This window comes from Mustelus asterias, chromosome 7 (assembly GCF_964213995.1).
Source record: "Mustelus asterias chromosome 7, sMusAst1.hap1.1, whole genome shotgun sequence".
Classification (NCBI taxonomy): Eukaryota; Metazoa; Chordata; class Chondrichthyes; order Carcharhiniformes; family Triakidae; genus Mustelus; species Mustelus asterias.
The window spans coordinates 55,288,677-55,305,517 of record NC_135807.1 but is presented as its reverse complement, the minus strand read 5'-3'; the positions used below and the strand labels follow the sequence as shown (position 1 = coordinate 55,305,517).

At 49.8% G+C, this 16,841-nt stretch overlaps 1 protein-coding gene across 4 annotated transcripts in view; it reads right to left on the bottom strand.

The window, feature by feature from the left end:
- LOC144495723 (tyrosine-protein kinase Yes) overlaps positions 1–16,286 on the bottom strand; it is a 94,893-nt gene extending 78,607 nt beyond the window's left edge. For 2 of the 4 annotated variants that reach the window (XR_013498314.1, XM_078216075.1), the window contains exon 1: positions 15,972–16,286. The gene's annotated coding sequence lies outside the window, so the exon portion shown is untranslated. The remainder of the gene's footprint in view (positions 1–15,971) is intronic. The other 2 variants (XM_078216076.1, XM_078216077.1) reach the window with 2 other exon arrangements.
- Positions 16,287–16,841: the final 555 nt, after the last annotated feature.

Below are 16,841 nucleotides of genomic sequence, written 5' to 3'. Positions count from 1 at the left end.
AACATAAGAAATAGGAGGAGGAGTAGTCCATCTAGCCCCTCGAGCCTGCCCCGCCATTCAATAAGATCATGGCTGATCTGATAGTGGTTTAGTTCCACTTACCCGCCCGCTCCCCATAACCCTTAATGATCAGAAATCTAACTACCTGTGACTTAAACGTATTTAACGAGGTAGCCGCCACTGCTGCAATGGGCAGAGAATTCCAGAGATTCACTACCCTCTGAGAGAAGAAGTTCCTCCTCAACTCTGTTCTAAACTGACTCCCCCTTATTTTGAGGCTGTGTCCTCTAGTTCTTGTTTCTTTTCTAAGTGGAAAGAATCTCTCTGCTTCTACCCTGTCGAGCCCCTTCATTATCTTATATGTCTCTTTAAGATCTCCCCTCAGCCTTCTAAACTCCAACGAGTACAGGCCCAATCTACACAATCTCTCCTCATAAGCTAACCCCCTCATCTCCGGTATCAACCTGGTGAACCTTTTCTGTACTTCCTCCAAGGCCAATATATCCTTCCGCAAATAAGGGGACCAAAATTGCACACAGTATCTAGTTGCGGCCTCACCAGTACCTTGTACAATTGCAGCAAGACCTCCCTGCTTTTATACTCCATCCCCTTTGCGATAAAGGCCAACATTCCATTTGCCTTCTTGATCACCTGCTGCACCTGCAAACTGAGTTTTTGTGATTCATGCACAAGGACCCCCAGGTTCCTCTGCACAGTAGCATGTTGTAATTTTTCACCATTTAAATAATAGTCCATTTTACTATTATTTCTTCCAAAGTGGATAACCTCACACTTGTCAACGTTATACTCCATCTGCCAGATCCTCGCCCACTCACTTAGCCTATCCAAATCTCTCTGCAGACTTTCCGCATCCTCCACGCAATTCGCTTTCCCATGAATATAGAAAGTTCAGAGGGGAATTGGAAAAAGAAATGTGAGAGAGAGGTTTGAAGCTTGTATAAAAGGGAAGCTAAGAGTCTTCTATCAGCATATAAAGCAAGGGTGGCGAAAGGAGTGGGACCACTTGGGGTCCAAAAATAGGGATTTGTGCATGGCGGCAAAAGACATGGCTAATGTACTAAATGAGTGCTTTAGCCAAGAAAGGTGCTACCCAAGACAGTGAAAAAGTAGTTGGGCTAAAAGTTAATAAAGAGGTATTAGAAAGGTTGGCTTTATTTCAAGCTGAGAAGTCATCAGGATTGGATCAGATGCATCTGAGGATGTTGAGGTTTTAGAGAAACTGACCATAGTTTTCCAAACTCCCAGGGGTAGTTGAAAATTTCATGTGTTAATCCTTCTTCAACAAAGTGTGTAAGGAGAAGTCCAGCAACTACTAACCAGTCAATTTAGCCTCAGTGGTGAACTTGCTTTTAGAAACAAAGATTTTGGAGAAAATTAATAGTCAATTGAACAATTGGGCCTTAATTAACATAAACCAGCATAAAAAATGCAAGCATATATATGAACATACAAATTAGGAACAGGAGTAGGTCAGTTGGCCTGCTCTGCCATTCAATAAGATCACACCCAATTCGATTGCAATCTCACCCACATACCTGCCCACTCCCGATAACCTTTTACTCCCTTGTTATTCAAGAATCTATCTAGCTCTACCGTAAAAAAATTTATAACTAGGTTTCCTACACCTTTTGAGGAAGAGAGTTCTAAAGACTCATGACTCGAGAGAAAAAAAATTCTCATCTGTCTTAAATGAGCGACCCCTTATTTTTAAAGTTATCCCTAGTTCTAGGTCCTTCCCCAGGAAGAAACGTCCTCTCCATATCCATCCAGTAAAGACATCTCAGGATCTTTTGCATTTCAATCGAGTCACCTCTTCCTCTTCTAAACTCCACCTGATAAAGGGGCAATGCTCCGAAAGCTCGTGCTACCAAATAAACCTGTTGGACTTTAACCTGATGTTGTGAGACTACTTACTCTTCTAAACTCCAGCAGGTACAAGCCTAAACTGTCCAACTTTTCCTCATAAAACTCACCCATTGCTGATAATAGTCTAGTAAACCTTTTCTGAACTGTTTCTCATGCATTTACATCTCTCCTTAAATAAGGAAACCAGTACGGTACACAATATTCCAGATGTGGTCCCACCAATGCCCTGTTCAAATGAAGTATAAACTCCCTACTTTTGCAATCAATTCCCCTCACAATACGCAATAACATTCTATTAGCTTTCCTAATTAATTGCTGTGTTTACAAATATTTTGTATGCTCGATGCCGCAGTTTTGGCCCAGGGCCAGACCCGCATATTCCATCCAGGCTCTATTTCCTTTCAGGCACTTTTTAAAAAATTAAGGATCGCACTTGTAGGACAGAGATGAGGAGAATTTTTTTCTGAGGGTTATGCGACTTTGGGATTCAGAAGGCGGTGAAGGTGGGGGTTACTGAATATTTTTAAGGCGGAGGTAGATTGATTCTTGTTAAGAAAGGAATCAAAGGTTACCATGGTAGATTGGAATGTGGAATTCAAAACTCAAAAGCTGTGTAAGTGCTGCTTGATAGCACTGTTGACAACACTTTCTATCACTGTGATGATCAAGAGGAGGCTGTTGGGTTGTAACTGGCTGGACTTTCCACATTAGCTTGTAGATGCTAGTGTTGTTGCTGTGTTGGAACAGCTTGGGTAGAGGCACAACTTGTACTGGAACACAAGGCTTCAGTATTTTTGTCAGGGCCCATAGCCTTTGAGCTTGGCCAAGGGGTTGAGTTGGAATATCTGATCAGTACTTCTAGTTGAAGGAGACAGCAAATGCTTCAGTGTTGTCTTTTGCACTGATGTGCTAGCCTTCCCCATCATTGAGGAAGGGGACATTTGTGGAGTCTTCTCCTACAGTTTGGAAGGGTGGGGCTATGTTGGGCCATGAGATTAGAGATTGCAGTTGAATACAATTCTGCTGCTGCTGATGGCCCACAGAACCTCATGAATGCCCAATTTTGACCTGTTAGATCTGATCTGAATACATCCCATTTAGCACAATATTTGAGCCACAAAACATGGTGGAGGGTTTGTGACGATTCTGTGGTGGTTACCTCTAATTATCCTGACATGGACAGATGCTTCTGCAATAGATGACTAGTAGGCTTTTCGCTCGTTAGTTCACTCACCACCTGCCACAGGCCCAGTCTGGCAGATTTTTAAAAAAGTTTATTTGTGACAAGGAGGCTGACATTAACATTGCAATGAAGTTACTGTGAAAATCCCACAGTCGCCACACTCCGGTACCTGTTCAGGTACACGGAGGGAGAATTTAGCATGGCCAATGCACTTAACCAGCACGTCTTTCAGACTGTGGGAGGAAACCCACGCAGACATGGAGAGAACGTGCAGACTCTGCACAGACAGTGACCCAAGTCAGGAATCGAACTTGGGTCCCTGGCTCTGTGAGGCAATGCCATTCAGGACTCACCGAGCTTGGTCAGTAGTGGTGCTACCAAACCATTCTTGGTGATGGACATGTAAGTCCACCACCCAGAATGCTTTGCACCTTTATCATGTTCAGTGGGTCTGAAGCATGTGCTGGATCATACCATAGTAGTGCAATTCCAAAATATTGTTTTCACCTAATTTCACATTATTACATACTCACCTTCCCAAGCACGTGTTGTAATTTGAACTGCAGTACTTCTCAACATACACAGATGGATTTCTGGCAGCATTTTTTTCACAAATACCCTGATGATCACAATGCCAATTGTGAAACATGTTGAATCTACTACTGAGTAACACAAACGTATACTGCAGCCTAAAGAGAAACGCTCAACAAAATAAAAGCCATTATTTATTGCTAAATATCCTTCACTGGAAGTGGTTCAGCAATATATAGTTTTTGATCATTTTGTGGTTTCTCATCTTACATTTTCATTTTAAATATGCTTTTGTTCACCAACAGTATCTTTCTTCTAGTTGCCACTTTATCAATGCTTGTGACATAATGCACAGTATAAATTGAGAATATCACTCCTACATTCTCTCCTCACTGAAGACAAAATGGGAGCTTAATTCCACTTAATACCACACCATGCTTTGGCTTGGAACATGCTAGGAGAGCTTTAAGTAGGGAATAACGTAAATGCTGTTGCTTGTATCCCAAGGTTATACCGGCCAACAGATCTCTTTATATTTCAAGGGCACAATGTCATTACTTTCAGTATTAAGTTATTGGATAAAGCAGATCTCTGTCAGACTTGTTTTTGATTAAGGGATTTTTTTTTTTAAAGAGCACTGTTCTGACTAACAATATTTTAAAATTAAAGTTAGTGTAAACCATGTAACACTAACTTTCCTGTCAGGCAGCAATATAGTTACAATTATGATTTCTGCTCACCAAATGCAATTCATCTCCATATTATTACATCCCTTTCGACACTAATTACTTTAAAAAAGGATCTGAATTCACAGGGACTAACTTGAAAGGAATTGTGTGACAAGATTGCGTTCTAAGAATTTTACTGTAACAAAAACTAAAATCAATATTGACTAAACATTTAGTTGGCAACCAATATTCTAAACTACAAAAGATAACATTTGTTACTGTCTTAACGTGACCACTAACCACACACACAGACATATATTAAATAAAAGGTTACATTACATTCTCCGCAGAATTGCATATTGATCGAAAATAGTCCAAAGGCACTCCTTGCTTCCAATGCTCTTCTCCCAGTTTTGCTGAGTTGACGTTCAGTGACTATTAAAAACCACGACCCTCTGTATCTCCTGAGAACTCCTGAACTAACTTTCAGCAACCAGGTCCACTCTGAAGATTACTTCCCTCGCCATACCAGGAAGAAGCTTCCAGAATCCTTAAATTTCCACGATTCTACTTCTTTGAACAGAACATCGTCTCATCCATATTTTGTCTAAAAGTTAACAGAAAAAATGTATTTTCTCGCTGCTCGCAGCAGCTGCTCCCTGTCTCCAGTCTGAGACAGTAAGATTGCAATACCAAAAACATCTGGCTCTCTGTATTCAGGTATTAAATCTGGCACGCGCATTTCAATAGCACTCAATCTGGGCCCCCGCTCCCCATGCTAACTATTGCCTGGCAAAGCCTACTATCCCTCTCTCCCATGGCAAAATTAAAAGAGACTGTCCAAACATAACCATCTCATAAAACCTTGCATTCGTAACAAAATTGACTCCCAGAGGTATGTTGGGAACAGTCATTCCAATGTAATGACATCCCCATTGAATGGCTTTGTGAATGGGAAATATAGACTCTGATAAGTATTCTCCATTCATGCCATCATTGAAAAACTTTAGAATATTATTCTGAAAGTTGCGGAGAATTTTCTTAAGGCTATAGACGTTCAGTTTTATAATGGCAGATGCCAGACAGCAACTTCCAGAGTGTGCGGCACAGTGGTTAGCACTGCTGCCTCACAGCACCAGCGACCCAGGTTCAATTCCGGTCTTGGGTGCCTTACTGCGCGAGTTTCCTCCAAATGCTCTGGTTTCCTCCCACAGTCCAAGTCATGCTAAATTGCCCCTTCGTGTCCCAAGATGTGCAAGTTAGATGAATTAGCTATGGTAAATGTGTGGGGTTACAGGGATAGGTTGGGGGAGAGGGCCTGAATAAGATACTTTGTCAGAGAGATGATGTAGACTTGATGAAGCGAATGGCCTCCTTCTACACTGTAGGGATCCTATGCACTTTAGTTAAGAATGGAAATCTGTAAGCTGCTGTTAGTTTATCCTTTTCCTCCACAAGGTGCAATGTTGCAGTCCTCGCTAACAGACCCAATTTTGAAATGACTGCAATAGTTTGAGGCTGAACTTGATCACCAGTTCCGCACTGAAAGCAGTTGAATATGTTTGAGTTGCTGCAATCAGGAGTAGTTGAGTTTTAAATGGAGCGATATGTAAAATTATTGAAAAACTTCTCAGGCCCAGAAACAGTATGGAATTTTGCTCCCTAAGAAAACTTGTGCTGGAGATTGTAATTTTTGTTTAACCTTTTCTGTTTATCTCTCTCAAGTTCCACCTGTATTTCCCAACCTAGCACAGTAGCACAGTGGTTAGCACTGCTGCCTCACAGCACCAGGGACTCGGGTTCAATTCGCAGCTTGGGTCACTGTCTGTATGGAGTTTGCATGTTCTCCCCATGTTTGTGTGGGTTTCCTCCGGGTGCTCTGATTTCCTCCCACATTCTGAAAGACTTGCTGGTTAGGTGCATTGACCCAAACAGGCGCTGGACTGTGGCGTCTAGGGGAATGTCACAGTAACTTCATTGCAGTGTTAATGCAAGCCTTACTTGTGACAAACGTTTTTAAACTTTACCTTAATTTAAGAACAGACAAATTAGGAGCAGAAGGCGGCCACTTGACTCTGCTTCACCATTCAGTAAGGTAATGCTGATCCGACTGCAGCTTAGCCCCACATTCCTGTCTACCCTAAATCTTAAATCTGCTATACTCATTGGAATTCAGAGCTATACGCATTGGAATTCAGAAGAATGAGAGATCATATAGAAACATATAAGATTATGAAGGGAATAGATAAGATCGAAGTAGGGAAGTTGTTTCCACTGGTGGGTGAAACTAGAACTAGGGGGCATAGCCTCAAAATAAGGGGAAGGAGGAACTTCTTCACACAAAGGGTTGTGAATCTGTGGAATTCCCTGCCCAGTGAAGCAGTTGAGGCTACCTCATTAAATATTTTTAAGGCAAGGATAAATTTTTGAACAGTAAAGAAATTAAGGGTTATGGTGAGTGGGCGGATAAGTGGAGCTGAGTCCACAAAAAGATCAGCCATGATCTTATTGAATAGCGGAGCAGGCTTGAGGGACCAAGTCATAGAAACCCTACAGTGCAGAAGGAGGCCATTCGGCCCATCGAGTCTGCACCAACCACAATCCCACCCAGGCCCTACCCCCACATATTTTACCCACTAATCCCTCTAACCTACGCATCCCAGGACTCTAAGGGGCAATTTTTTTTTTTAACCTGGCCAATCAACCTAACCCGCACATCTTTGGACTGTGGGAGGAAACCGGAGCACCCGGAGGAAACCCACGCAGACACGAGGAGAATGTGCAAACTCCACACAGACAGTGACCCGAGCCGGGAATCGAACCCGGGACCCTGGAGCTGTGAAGCAGCAGTGCTAGCCACTGTGCTACCGTGCCGCCCTCCTGCTCCTAGTTTTTTAATAAATGGCCTACTCCTGCTCCTAGTTTTTATGTTATGTTTTATGTTCTTAACCCTCCCGTTAATCAAGAATCTATCTAACTTTGCCTTTAAAACGTTCAAAGACTCTGCCTCCTTTGCCTTTTGAGGGAGAGGTCCAGAGACTCACAACCCGCAGAGAAAACTCTCTCATTTCTTATTTCATTTTGCATACACTATTTAAATCTAATTCATGTTTCCTTGTGTATAATCTTTGTGGCTCTGTGAGGATCCTTCAATCTGATTGACTTATGATGATACTGTGCTTTTAAGTGACATCCCCATAAACGGCTCTGTGAATAGGAAAATTAGGCTCCGATAAGTATTCTCCATTCATGTCACCACTAAATGCTTTAGAATACTATCCTGAAAGTTGTGATGAGAATTTTCATAAAGTATAAACATTCGGTTTTATAATGGCAGATGCCTGACAGCAACTTCCAGAGTACGTGCACAGTGGTTAGCACCGCTGTCTCACAGCGCCAGGGACCCAGGTTCAATTCCGGTCTTGGATGACCGTCAATGTGGAGTTTGCATGATCTCCATGTCTGCATGGGTTTCCTCCGGGTGCTCCAGTTTCTCCCACAGTCCATGTTGCCTGATGTATAATCATTGTGACTCTGAGAGGATCCTTCAATTTGACTGACTTGTGATGATACTGTGACTTTAATAAATGTATTTTAATCATGTCCCTCTGTAGGAGGTTTTGTCAGCACCGTGTTGTCTATAGTCAGTATCCTTTATTGTTACTGAAGCAGTATAATTGACATCCTGTTGATTTTAATCAGAACTAATGCAGTGTTCTGTGGTTTTAATGTTCCTCTGGGATTGCTGAGTGAAGCTTGATTGGGGGTGATTGACAGGTCATGTCATGTGACTGAGGACAGCTATTTTTCACAGAGCATTCTAGTTTTAGTTTTTCTTTCAAAATCTGCTTGAAACCGAGAAACAGCAGTGTTTCATCCTCCCCCCCCCACCACCCCCCCGCCCCCCTTCCCCCGGAGTTGGAATTTTGCTGTTTAAGTGTACTGTGAGGAAAGCTGCCACAGACTGGTTTTACCTCTGAGATTTTACTGTTTGGAGGAAGATAGATGTTGGGTTCGCTGTCCTGAAGTGTTAAAAAGCTGGAAATCCGGCATTATGTGAGCATACTTGTTTTTGTGCTAATGCGAGAGAAGGATGTTATGTCTGTGGGATGGCGCTTTAACTTGGAACAAGCTGTTAAGAGTTGTGTGTCATGTTTAAGTCTTGTAATTGGTAAAAGTTATGCTAATTATTTTGTTAAATTCCAACTGTATTTTTAAAGAAACTTTCTTTGATAAAAGCTTCCTAATGAGTCACTTGAATCATACCTTGAGTGAAACACATGCTCACCAGTGCCAAAATCAAATATAAAACTCAGGGTCTAGGCTAACTTCACAAAACACTTTGGAGCCCTTGACTTGGGTCTTAACAGACTGAAGAGCCATGCTGATCTTTGCCCTGCTCACAGATGCCACAGATCCTATATAGAGGACACAGTGCTAGAAATGATGCCAGACGTCAAACAGAAATCCGTAGGTAGCTAACAGCAAGATGAATGACAAACTCTTTGCCATCCAGGAGACATCAAAATCTAAGCCTAAAGTTTCGGCGAATGGGAAAACATCCTTTCATTGGCATTGTTACCCGCTGGGTGAAACAATGTCACAAAAAATACATTTGCATCCAGTTTCCAACTACTTTATAACAGGGTACAATGTATGCACAATGAATACATGGGTAGTAACTTGTTAATTACTCAATAACAAAACTATGCTGCACAAGACTTTTTAAAATGGAGTATGGGAGACAGTTTACTATAAATCCTAACGTGTTACATCTTGCATATTTTCAAATTAGACTACTCAGTTACAATTTAAAAATGTCACTTTTTGCCACTAAGATTCAATGTTTCTCCTACTCCTACACTTTCACAACTGTTTCACTAAGCATATATTAATTGTGGTTTATGAACATAGTTAATCAGACACTGAATGACTGGTGTACACAACCGCCACTTTTATTTTAGGGTGGAGTTTCTGCAATGACAAACCTTACCTCACCTAAATAAATAAGTTACATAAGATTTAAATAGGTAGGTCTACCAAAATTAGTAAAGCACAGCACAGTAATCCACAGGGTCCGAACAAGGCTTCCAAAAACAGTGAAATATTTCATCTTTTAAAAGCACATTCCTCTTTGAGTGAAGGGCAAGGCTGGTAGAAGTAGGGAACCCTGGATGACCCTGGATATTGAGGCCCTGGTCAAAAAGAAGGAGGCACCTGACATGCATAGGCAGCTGGGATCAAGTGAATCCCTTGAAGAGTATAGGGGGGTGTAGGAGTAGAGTTGAGAGAGAAATCAGGAAGGCATAAAGGGGACACAAGATTGTTTTGGCAGACAAGACAAAGAAGAATCCAAAGAGCTTCTACAAATACATAAAGGGCAAAAGGCTAACTAGGGAGAGAGTAGGGCCTCTTAAGGATCAACAAGGTTATCTGTGTGCAGATCCACAAGAGATGGGCGAGATCCTAAATGAATATTTCTCATCAGTATTTACTGTTGAGAAAAGCATGGATGTTAGGGAACTTGGGGGCATAAATAGTGAAGTCTCGAGGAGTGTACATATTACAGAAAAAGAGTGCTGGAAGTCTTAAAGTGCATCAAGGTAGATGAATCCCCGGGACCTGATGAAGTGTAGCCCAGGACATTGTGGGAGGCTAGGAAGGAAATTGCAGGTCCCCTAGCAGAGATATTTGAATCATCGATAGTCACAGGTGAGGTGCCTGAAGATTGGAGAATGGCAAATGGCCTTTGTTTTAAAAGGGCTGCAGGGAAAAGCCTGGGAATTACAGGCAGGTGAGCCTCACATCTTGGTGGGTAAGTTGTTGGAAGGTATTTTGAGAGATAAGATCTACTGGCATTTAGAGACACAAGGACTGATTAGGGACAGTCAGCATGGCTTTGTGAGTGGAAAATCATGTCTCACAAATTTGATTGAGTTTTTTGAAGGGGTAACCAAGAAGGTAGATGAGGACAGTGCTGTTGATGTTGTCTACATGGACTTCAGCAACGCCTTTGACAGGGTACCGCATGGTAGGTTGTTGCATAAGGTTAAATCTCCCGGGATCCAGGGTGAGGTATCTAAATGGATACAAAACTGGCTTGTTGACAGAATGTGGTGATGCCAGAATGTGGAGATTGACAGAAGCCAGAGGGTGGTTGTAGAGGGTTGCTTTTCAAACTGGAGGCCTGTGACCAGCAGTGTGCCTCAGGGATCAGTACTGGGTCCACTGTTATTTATCATTTATATTAATGATTTGCATGAGAATATAGGAGGCATGGTTAGTAAGTTTGCAGATGACACCAAGATTGGTGGCATAGTCGACATGAAGGTTATCTTGGATTGCAATTAAGCCAGTGGGCTGACGAATGGCAGATGAAGTTTAATTTAGATAAATGCAAGGTGATGCATTTTGGTAGACTGAACCAGGGCAGGACTTACTCAGTTAATGGTAGGGCATTGGGGAGAGTAACAGAACAAAGAGATCTAGGGGTACAGGTTCATAGCTCCTTGAAAGTGGAGTCACAGATGGATAGAGTGGTGAAGAAGGCATTCAGCATGCTTGGTTTCATTGGTCAGAAAATTGAATACAGGAGTTGGGATTTCTTGTTGAAGTTGTACAAGACATTGGTACGGCCACATTTAGAATACTGTGTACAGTTCTGGTCACCCTATTATAGAAAGGATATTAAACTAAAAAGAGTGCAGAAGAGATTTACGAGGATGTTACCGGGAGTTGATGGTTTGAGTTATAAGGAGAGGCTGGATAGACTGGGACTTTTTTTCTCTGGAGTGTAGGAGGCTGAGGGGCGATCTTATAGAGCTCTATAAAATAATGAGGGGCACAGATCAGCTAGAAAGTCAATATCTTTTCCCAAAGGTAGGGTCGTCTAAAACTAGAGGGCATAGGTTTAAGGTGAGAGGGGAGAGATGCAAAAGTGTCAAGAGGAGCAATTTTTTCACACAGAGGGTGGTGAGTGTCTGGAACAAGCTTCCAGAGATAGTAGTAGAGGCAGGTATAATTTTGTCTTTTAAAAAGCATTTAGACAGTTACATGGAGAAGATGGGTATAGAGGGATATGGGCCAAATGCGGGTCAATTGGGACACTTAGGGGTTTAAAAAAAAGGATGGCATGGACAAGTTGGGCCGAAGGGCCCGTTTCCATGCTGCAAACCTCTATGACTCTAAAAGTTCATTAAGACGTAGTAAGTTACAGGGAGATTTCTAGTACTGTAACATCACTGCTTTTGCATCAATATGAAGTAATTTTAGATACACATTGACACGAATGCATAATTTGAATTGGGGGGGTGAAGGGGAGAAACCAGAAGGGGGGGGGGGGGTGGGAGCAGTGAGGGGGAAAAAACCAGAGGGGGGGGGGCTAAGGGGGAGAAACCAGAGGGGGGGGGGAGGGCTAAGGGGGAGAAACCAGAGGGGGGGGGGGCTAAGGGGGAGAAACCAGAGGGGGGGGGGGGCTAAGGGGGAGAAACCAGAGGGGGGGGGGGCTAAGGGGGAGAAACCAGAGGGGGGGGGCTAAGGGGGAGAAACCAGAGGGGGGGGGCTAAGGGGGAGAAACCAGAGGGGGGGGCTAAGGGGGAGAAACCAGAGGGGGGGGGCTAAGGGGGAGAAACCAGAGGGGGGGGGGCTAAGGGGGAGAAACCAGAGGGGGGGGGGGCTAAGGGGGAGAAACCAGAGGGGGGGGGGCTAAGGGGGAGAAACCAGAGGGGTGGGGGGCTAAGGGGGAGAAACAAGAGGGGGGAGTGAGTGGGTGGCGAGGGGGGTGGAGATACCCCCCAGTGGCAAGGAGGGGGGGGATAAACCTGGTTTTGGGTGGAGTGGGGTGGGGGGGGGGGGGGGGGGGGGAAGAGGGGGAAACCTGGTTTGGGGGTGGGGGGGAAGAAACCTGGTTTGGGGGTGGGGGGGGAAGAAACCTGGTTTGGGGGTGGGGGGGAAGAAACCTGGTTTGGGGGTGGGGGGGGAAGAAACCTGGTTTGGGGGTGGGGGGGGAGAAGAAACCTGGTTTGGGGGTGGGGGGGGGAAGAAACCTGGTTTGGGGGTGGGGGGGGAAGAAACCTGGTTTGGGGGTGGGGGGGGAAGAAACCTGGTTTGGGGGTGGGGGGGGAAGAAACCTGGTTTGGGGGTGGGGGGGGAAGAAACCTGGTTTGGGGGTGGGGGGGGAAGAAACCTGGTTTGGGGGGTGGGGGGGGGGAAGAAACCTGGTTTGGGGGTGGGGGGGGAAGAAACCTGGTTTGGGGGTTGGCGGGGGAAGAAACCTGGTTTGGGGGTGGGGGGGGGGAAGAAACCTGGTTTGGGGGTGGGGGGGAAGAAACCTGGTTTGGGGGTGGGGGGGAAGAAACCTGGTTTGGGGGTGGGGGGGGGAAGAAACCTGGTTTGGGGGTGGGGGGGGAAGAAACCTGGTTTGGGGGTGGGGGGGGAAGAAACCTGGTTTGGGGGTGGGGGGGGGGGAAGAAACCTGGTTTGGGGGTGGGGGGGGGAAGAAACCTGGTTTGGGGGTGGGGGGGGGGGGAAGAAACCTGGTTTGGGGGTGGGGGGGGAAGAAACCTGGTTTGGGGGTGGGGGGGGGAAGAAACCTGGTTTGGGGGTGGGGGGGGAAGAAACCTGGTTTGGGGGTGGGGGGGGAAGAAACCTGGTTTGGGGGTGGGGGGGGGGAGAAGAAACCTGGTTTGGGGGTGGGGGGGGGGAGAAGAAACCTGGTTTGGGGGTGGGGGGGGGGGGGAGAAGAAATCTGGTTTGGGGGGGGAGAAGAAACCTGGTTTGGGGGTGGGGGGGAGAAACCTGGTTTGGGGGTGGGGGGGAGAAACCTGGTTTGGGGGTGGGGGGGTGAAACCTGGTTTGGGGGTGGGGGTGGGGGGGGGGGGGAAGAAACCTGGTTTGGGGGTGGGGGGGGGAAGAAACCTGGTTTGGGGGTGGGGGGGGGGAAAGAAACCTGGTTTGGGGGTGGGGGGGGAAGAAACCTGGTTTGGGGGTGGGGGGGGAAGAAACCTGGTTTGGGGGTGGGGGGGGGAAGAAACCTGGTTTGGGGGTGGGGGGGGGAGAAGAAACCTGGTTTGGGGGTGGGGGGGGGAGAAACCTGGTTTGGGGGTGGGGGGGGGGGAAGAAACCTGGTTTGGGGATGGGGGGGGGGAAGAAACCTGTTTGGGGCTGGGGGGGGAAGAACCTGGTTTGGGATGGGGGGGGGGAAGAAACCTGGTTTGGGGGTGGGGGGGGAGAAGGAAACCTGGTTTGGGGGTGGGGGGTGGAAGAAACCTGGTTTGGGGGTGGGGGGGTGGAAGAAACCTGGTTTGGGGGTGGGCGGGGACGAAACCTGGTTTTGGGGGGGGGGGGGGGAGAAACCTGGTTTGGGGTGGGGGGGAGAAACCTGGTTGGGGGTGGGGGGGGAGAAAACCTGGTTTGGGGGTGGGGGGGGGAGAAACCTGGTTTTGGGGGGGGGAGAAACCTGGTTTTGGGGTGGGGGGGAGGAAAACTGGTTTGGGGGTGGGGGGGGAAGAAACTGGTTTGGGGTGGGGGGGAGAAACCTGGTTTGGGGGTGGGGGGGAGAAACCTGGTTTGGGGGTGGGGGGGAGAAACCTGGTTTGGGGGTGGGGGGAGAAACCTGGTTTGGGGGTGGGGGGGAGAAACCTGGTTTGGGGGTGGGGGGGAGAAACCTGGTTTGGGGTGGGGGGAGAAACCTGGTTTGGGGGTGGGGGGGAGAAACCTGGTTTGGGGGTGGGGGGGAGAAACCTGGTTTGGGGGTGGGGGGAGGAGAACCTGGTTTGGGGGTGGGGGGGAGAAACCTGGTTTGGGGGGTGGGGGGGAGAAACCTGTTTGGGGGTGGGGGGGGAGAAACCTGGTTTGGGGGTGGGGAGGGGGAGAAACCTGGGTTTGGGGGTGGGGGGGAGAAACCTAGTTTGGGAGTGGGGGGGGAGAAACCTGGTTTGGGGGTGGGGGGGGGAGAAACCTGGTTTGGGGGTGGGGGGGGGGGGGAGAAACCTGGTTTGGGGGTGGGGGGGGGGAGGTACCCGGTTTGGGGTGGGGGGGGGGAGGAGAAACCTGGTTTGGGGGTGGGGGGGGGGAGAAACCTGGTTTGGGGGTGGGGGGGAGAAACCTGGTTTGGGGGGGGGGGGGGGGGAGAAACCTGGTTTGGGGGTGGGGGGGAGAAACCTGGTTTGGGGGTGGGGGGGGGGGGGGGAGAAACCTGGTTTGGGGGTGGGGGGGGGGGAGAACCTGGTGTGGGGTGGGGGGGGGGAGAAACCTGGTGTGGGGGTGGGGGGAGAAACCTGGTTGGGGGGGGGGGGGGGAGAAACCTGGTTTGGGGGTGGGGGGGGGGGGGGGAGAAACCTGGTTTGGGGGTGGGGGGGGGGGAGAAACCTGGTTTGGGGGTGGGGGGGGGGGGAGAACCTGGTTTGGGGGTGGGGGGGGAGAAACCTGGTTTGGGGGTGGGGGGGGGAGAAACCTGGTTTGGGGGGGGGGGGGGGGGGAGAAACCTGGTTTGGGGGTGGGGGGGGAGAAACCTGGTTTGGGGGGGGGGGGGGGAGGAAACCTGGTTTGGGGGGGGGGGGGGGGAGAAACCTGGTTTGGGGGGGGGGGGGGGAAGAAACCTGGTTTGGGGGGGGGGAAGAAACCTGGTTTTGGGGGGGGGGAAGAAACCTGGTTTGGGGGGGGGGAAGAAACCTGGTTTTGGGGGGGGGGAAGAAACCTGGTTTTGGGGGGGGGAAGAAACCTGGTTTGGGGGGGGGTGAAGAAACCTGGTTTGGGGGGGGGGGGGAAGAAACCTGCTTTGGGGGGGGGGGGGGGGGAAGAAACCTGCTTTGGGGGGGGGGGAAGAAACCTGTTTGGGGGGGGGGTGAAGAAACCTGGTTTGGGGGGGAAGAAACCTGGTTTGGGGGGGGGAAGAAACCTGGTTTAGGGGGGGGGGAAGAACCTGGTTTGGGGGGGGGGAAGAAAACCTGGTTTGGGGGGGGGGGGAAGAAACCTGGTTTGGGGGGGGGGGGGAAGAAACCTGGTTTGGGGGGGGGGGGGGGAAGAAAACCTGGTTTGGGGGGGGGGGGAAGAAACCTGGTTTGGGGGGGGGGGGAGAAAACCTGGTTTGGGGGGGGGGGGGGAAGAAACCTGGTTTGGGGGGGGGAAGAAACCTGGTTTGGGGGGGGGGGGAAGAACCTGGTTTGGGGGGGGGGGGGAAGAAAACCTGGTTTGGGGGGGGGGGAAGAAACCTGGTTTGGGGGGGGGGGAAGAACCTGGTTGGGGGGGGGGAAGAAACCTGGTTGGGGGGGGGGGGAAGAAACCTGGTTTGGGGGGGGGGGAAGAAACCTGGTTTGGGGGGGGGGGAAGAAACCTGGTTTGGGGGGGGGGGAAACCTGGTTTGGGGGGGGGGGGGGGGAAGAAACCTGGTTTGGGGGGGGGGGGAAGAAACCTGGTTTGGGGGGGGGGGGAAAGAACCTGGTTTGGGGGGGGGAGGGGGAAGAAAACCTGGTTTTGGGGGGGGGGGAAGAAACCTGGTTTGGGGGGGGGGGAGGAGGGGAAGAAATCTGGTTTTGGGGGGGGGGGGGGGGGGAGAGAAACTGGGGAGTGGGGAGTGGTGCAGGAGGGGGGAATGGAGATAAATGGCCTTGCACTGATCCTATTTGAACTCGGTTCAGCGAGACGGGCACCCGAACCCTTCCCGGGTACAGACCGGGGTCGCCCAAGCCGCAGGCCCCGCTCACCAGCTCTCCAGTCCGGGCTCGCTCTCCTCCTCACACCCGCATCACTTCCACAACTCTTCCTCCTGCCGCGGGAGCCGCTCCGCCAACTGATCCGGTCCGGCCTGGGCCCGACTCACTGTGCCGCCCGGCTCATGGCCTCTTCCGTCCGCCAGCTCCACACCAAGCAATTAGCGAGAACCCGATGCAAAGCCGAACCGCTGGCTGCAGGCCCCGGGAACTAAACCATCATTCCGCCGGCGACGCCGATTCACTCCAACCTTCCAACTTCCAAGATGGCGACACCGCTGGAAACAGTAGCCCCGCCCCCTGCCGTCCCAGCCCCGCCCCCTGCCGTCCCGGCTCCGTCCCATGCCGCCCCGACTCCGCCCCCCGCCGCCCCGACTCCGCCCCCCGCCGCCCCGACTCCGCCCCCCGCCGCCCCGACTCCGCCCCCTGCCATCCCAGCTCCATCCCCGGCTGCCCGACCCCGCCTCCTGCTCTCCCAGCCCTGCCCCCTGCCACCCCGACTCCACCCCCTGCCACCCCAACTCCGCCCCCTGCCATCCCAGCTCCAACCCCTGCCATCCCAGCTCCGCCCTCTGCCATCCCGACTCTGCCCACTTCCACCCCAACTCCACCCCCTGCTGTCCCAGCTCCGCCCCCTGCCATTCCAACTCCATCCCTGTCACCCCGACTCCGCCCCCCTGCTGCTCCAACTCCGCCCCTGCTATCCCAGCTCCGCCCTCTGCCACGCCGACTCCACCCCCTGTCACCCCGACTCCGCCCCTGCCACTCCAACTCCGCCTCCTGCCATCCCAGCTCCGCCCCCTGCCATTCCAACTCCATCCCTGTCACCCCGACTCCGCCCCCCTGCTGCTCCAACTCCGCCCC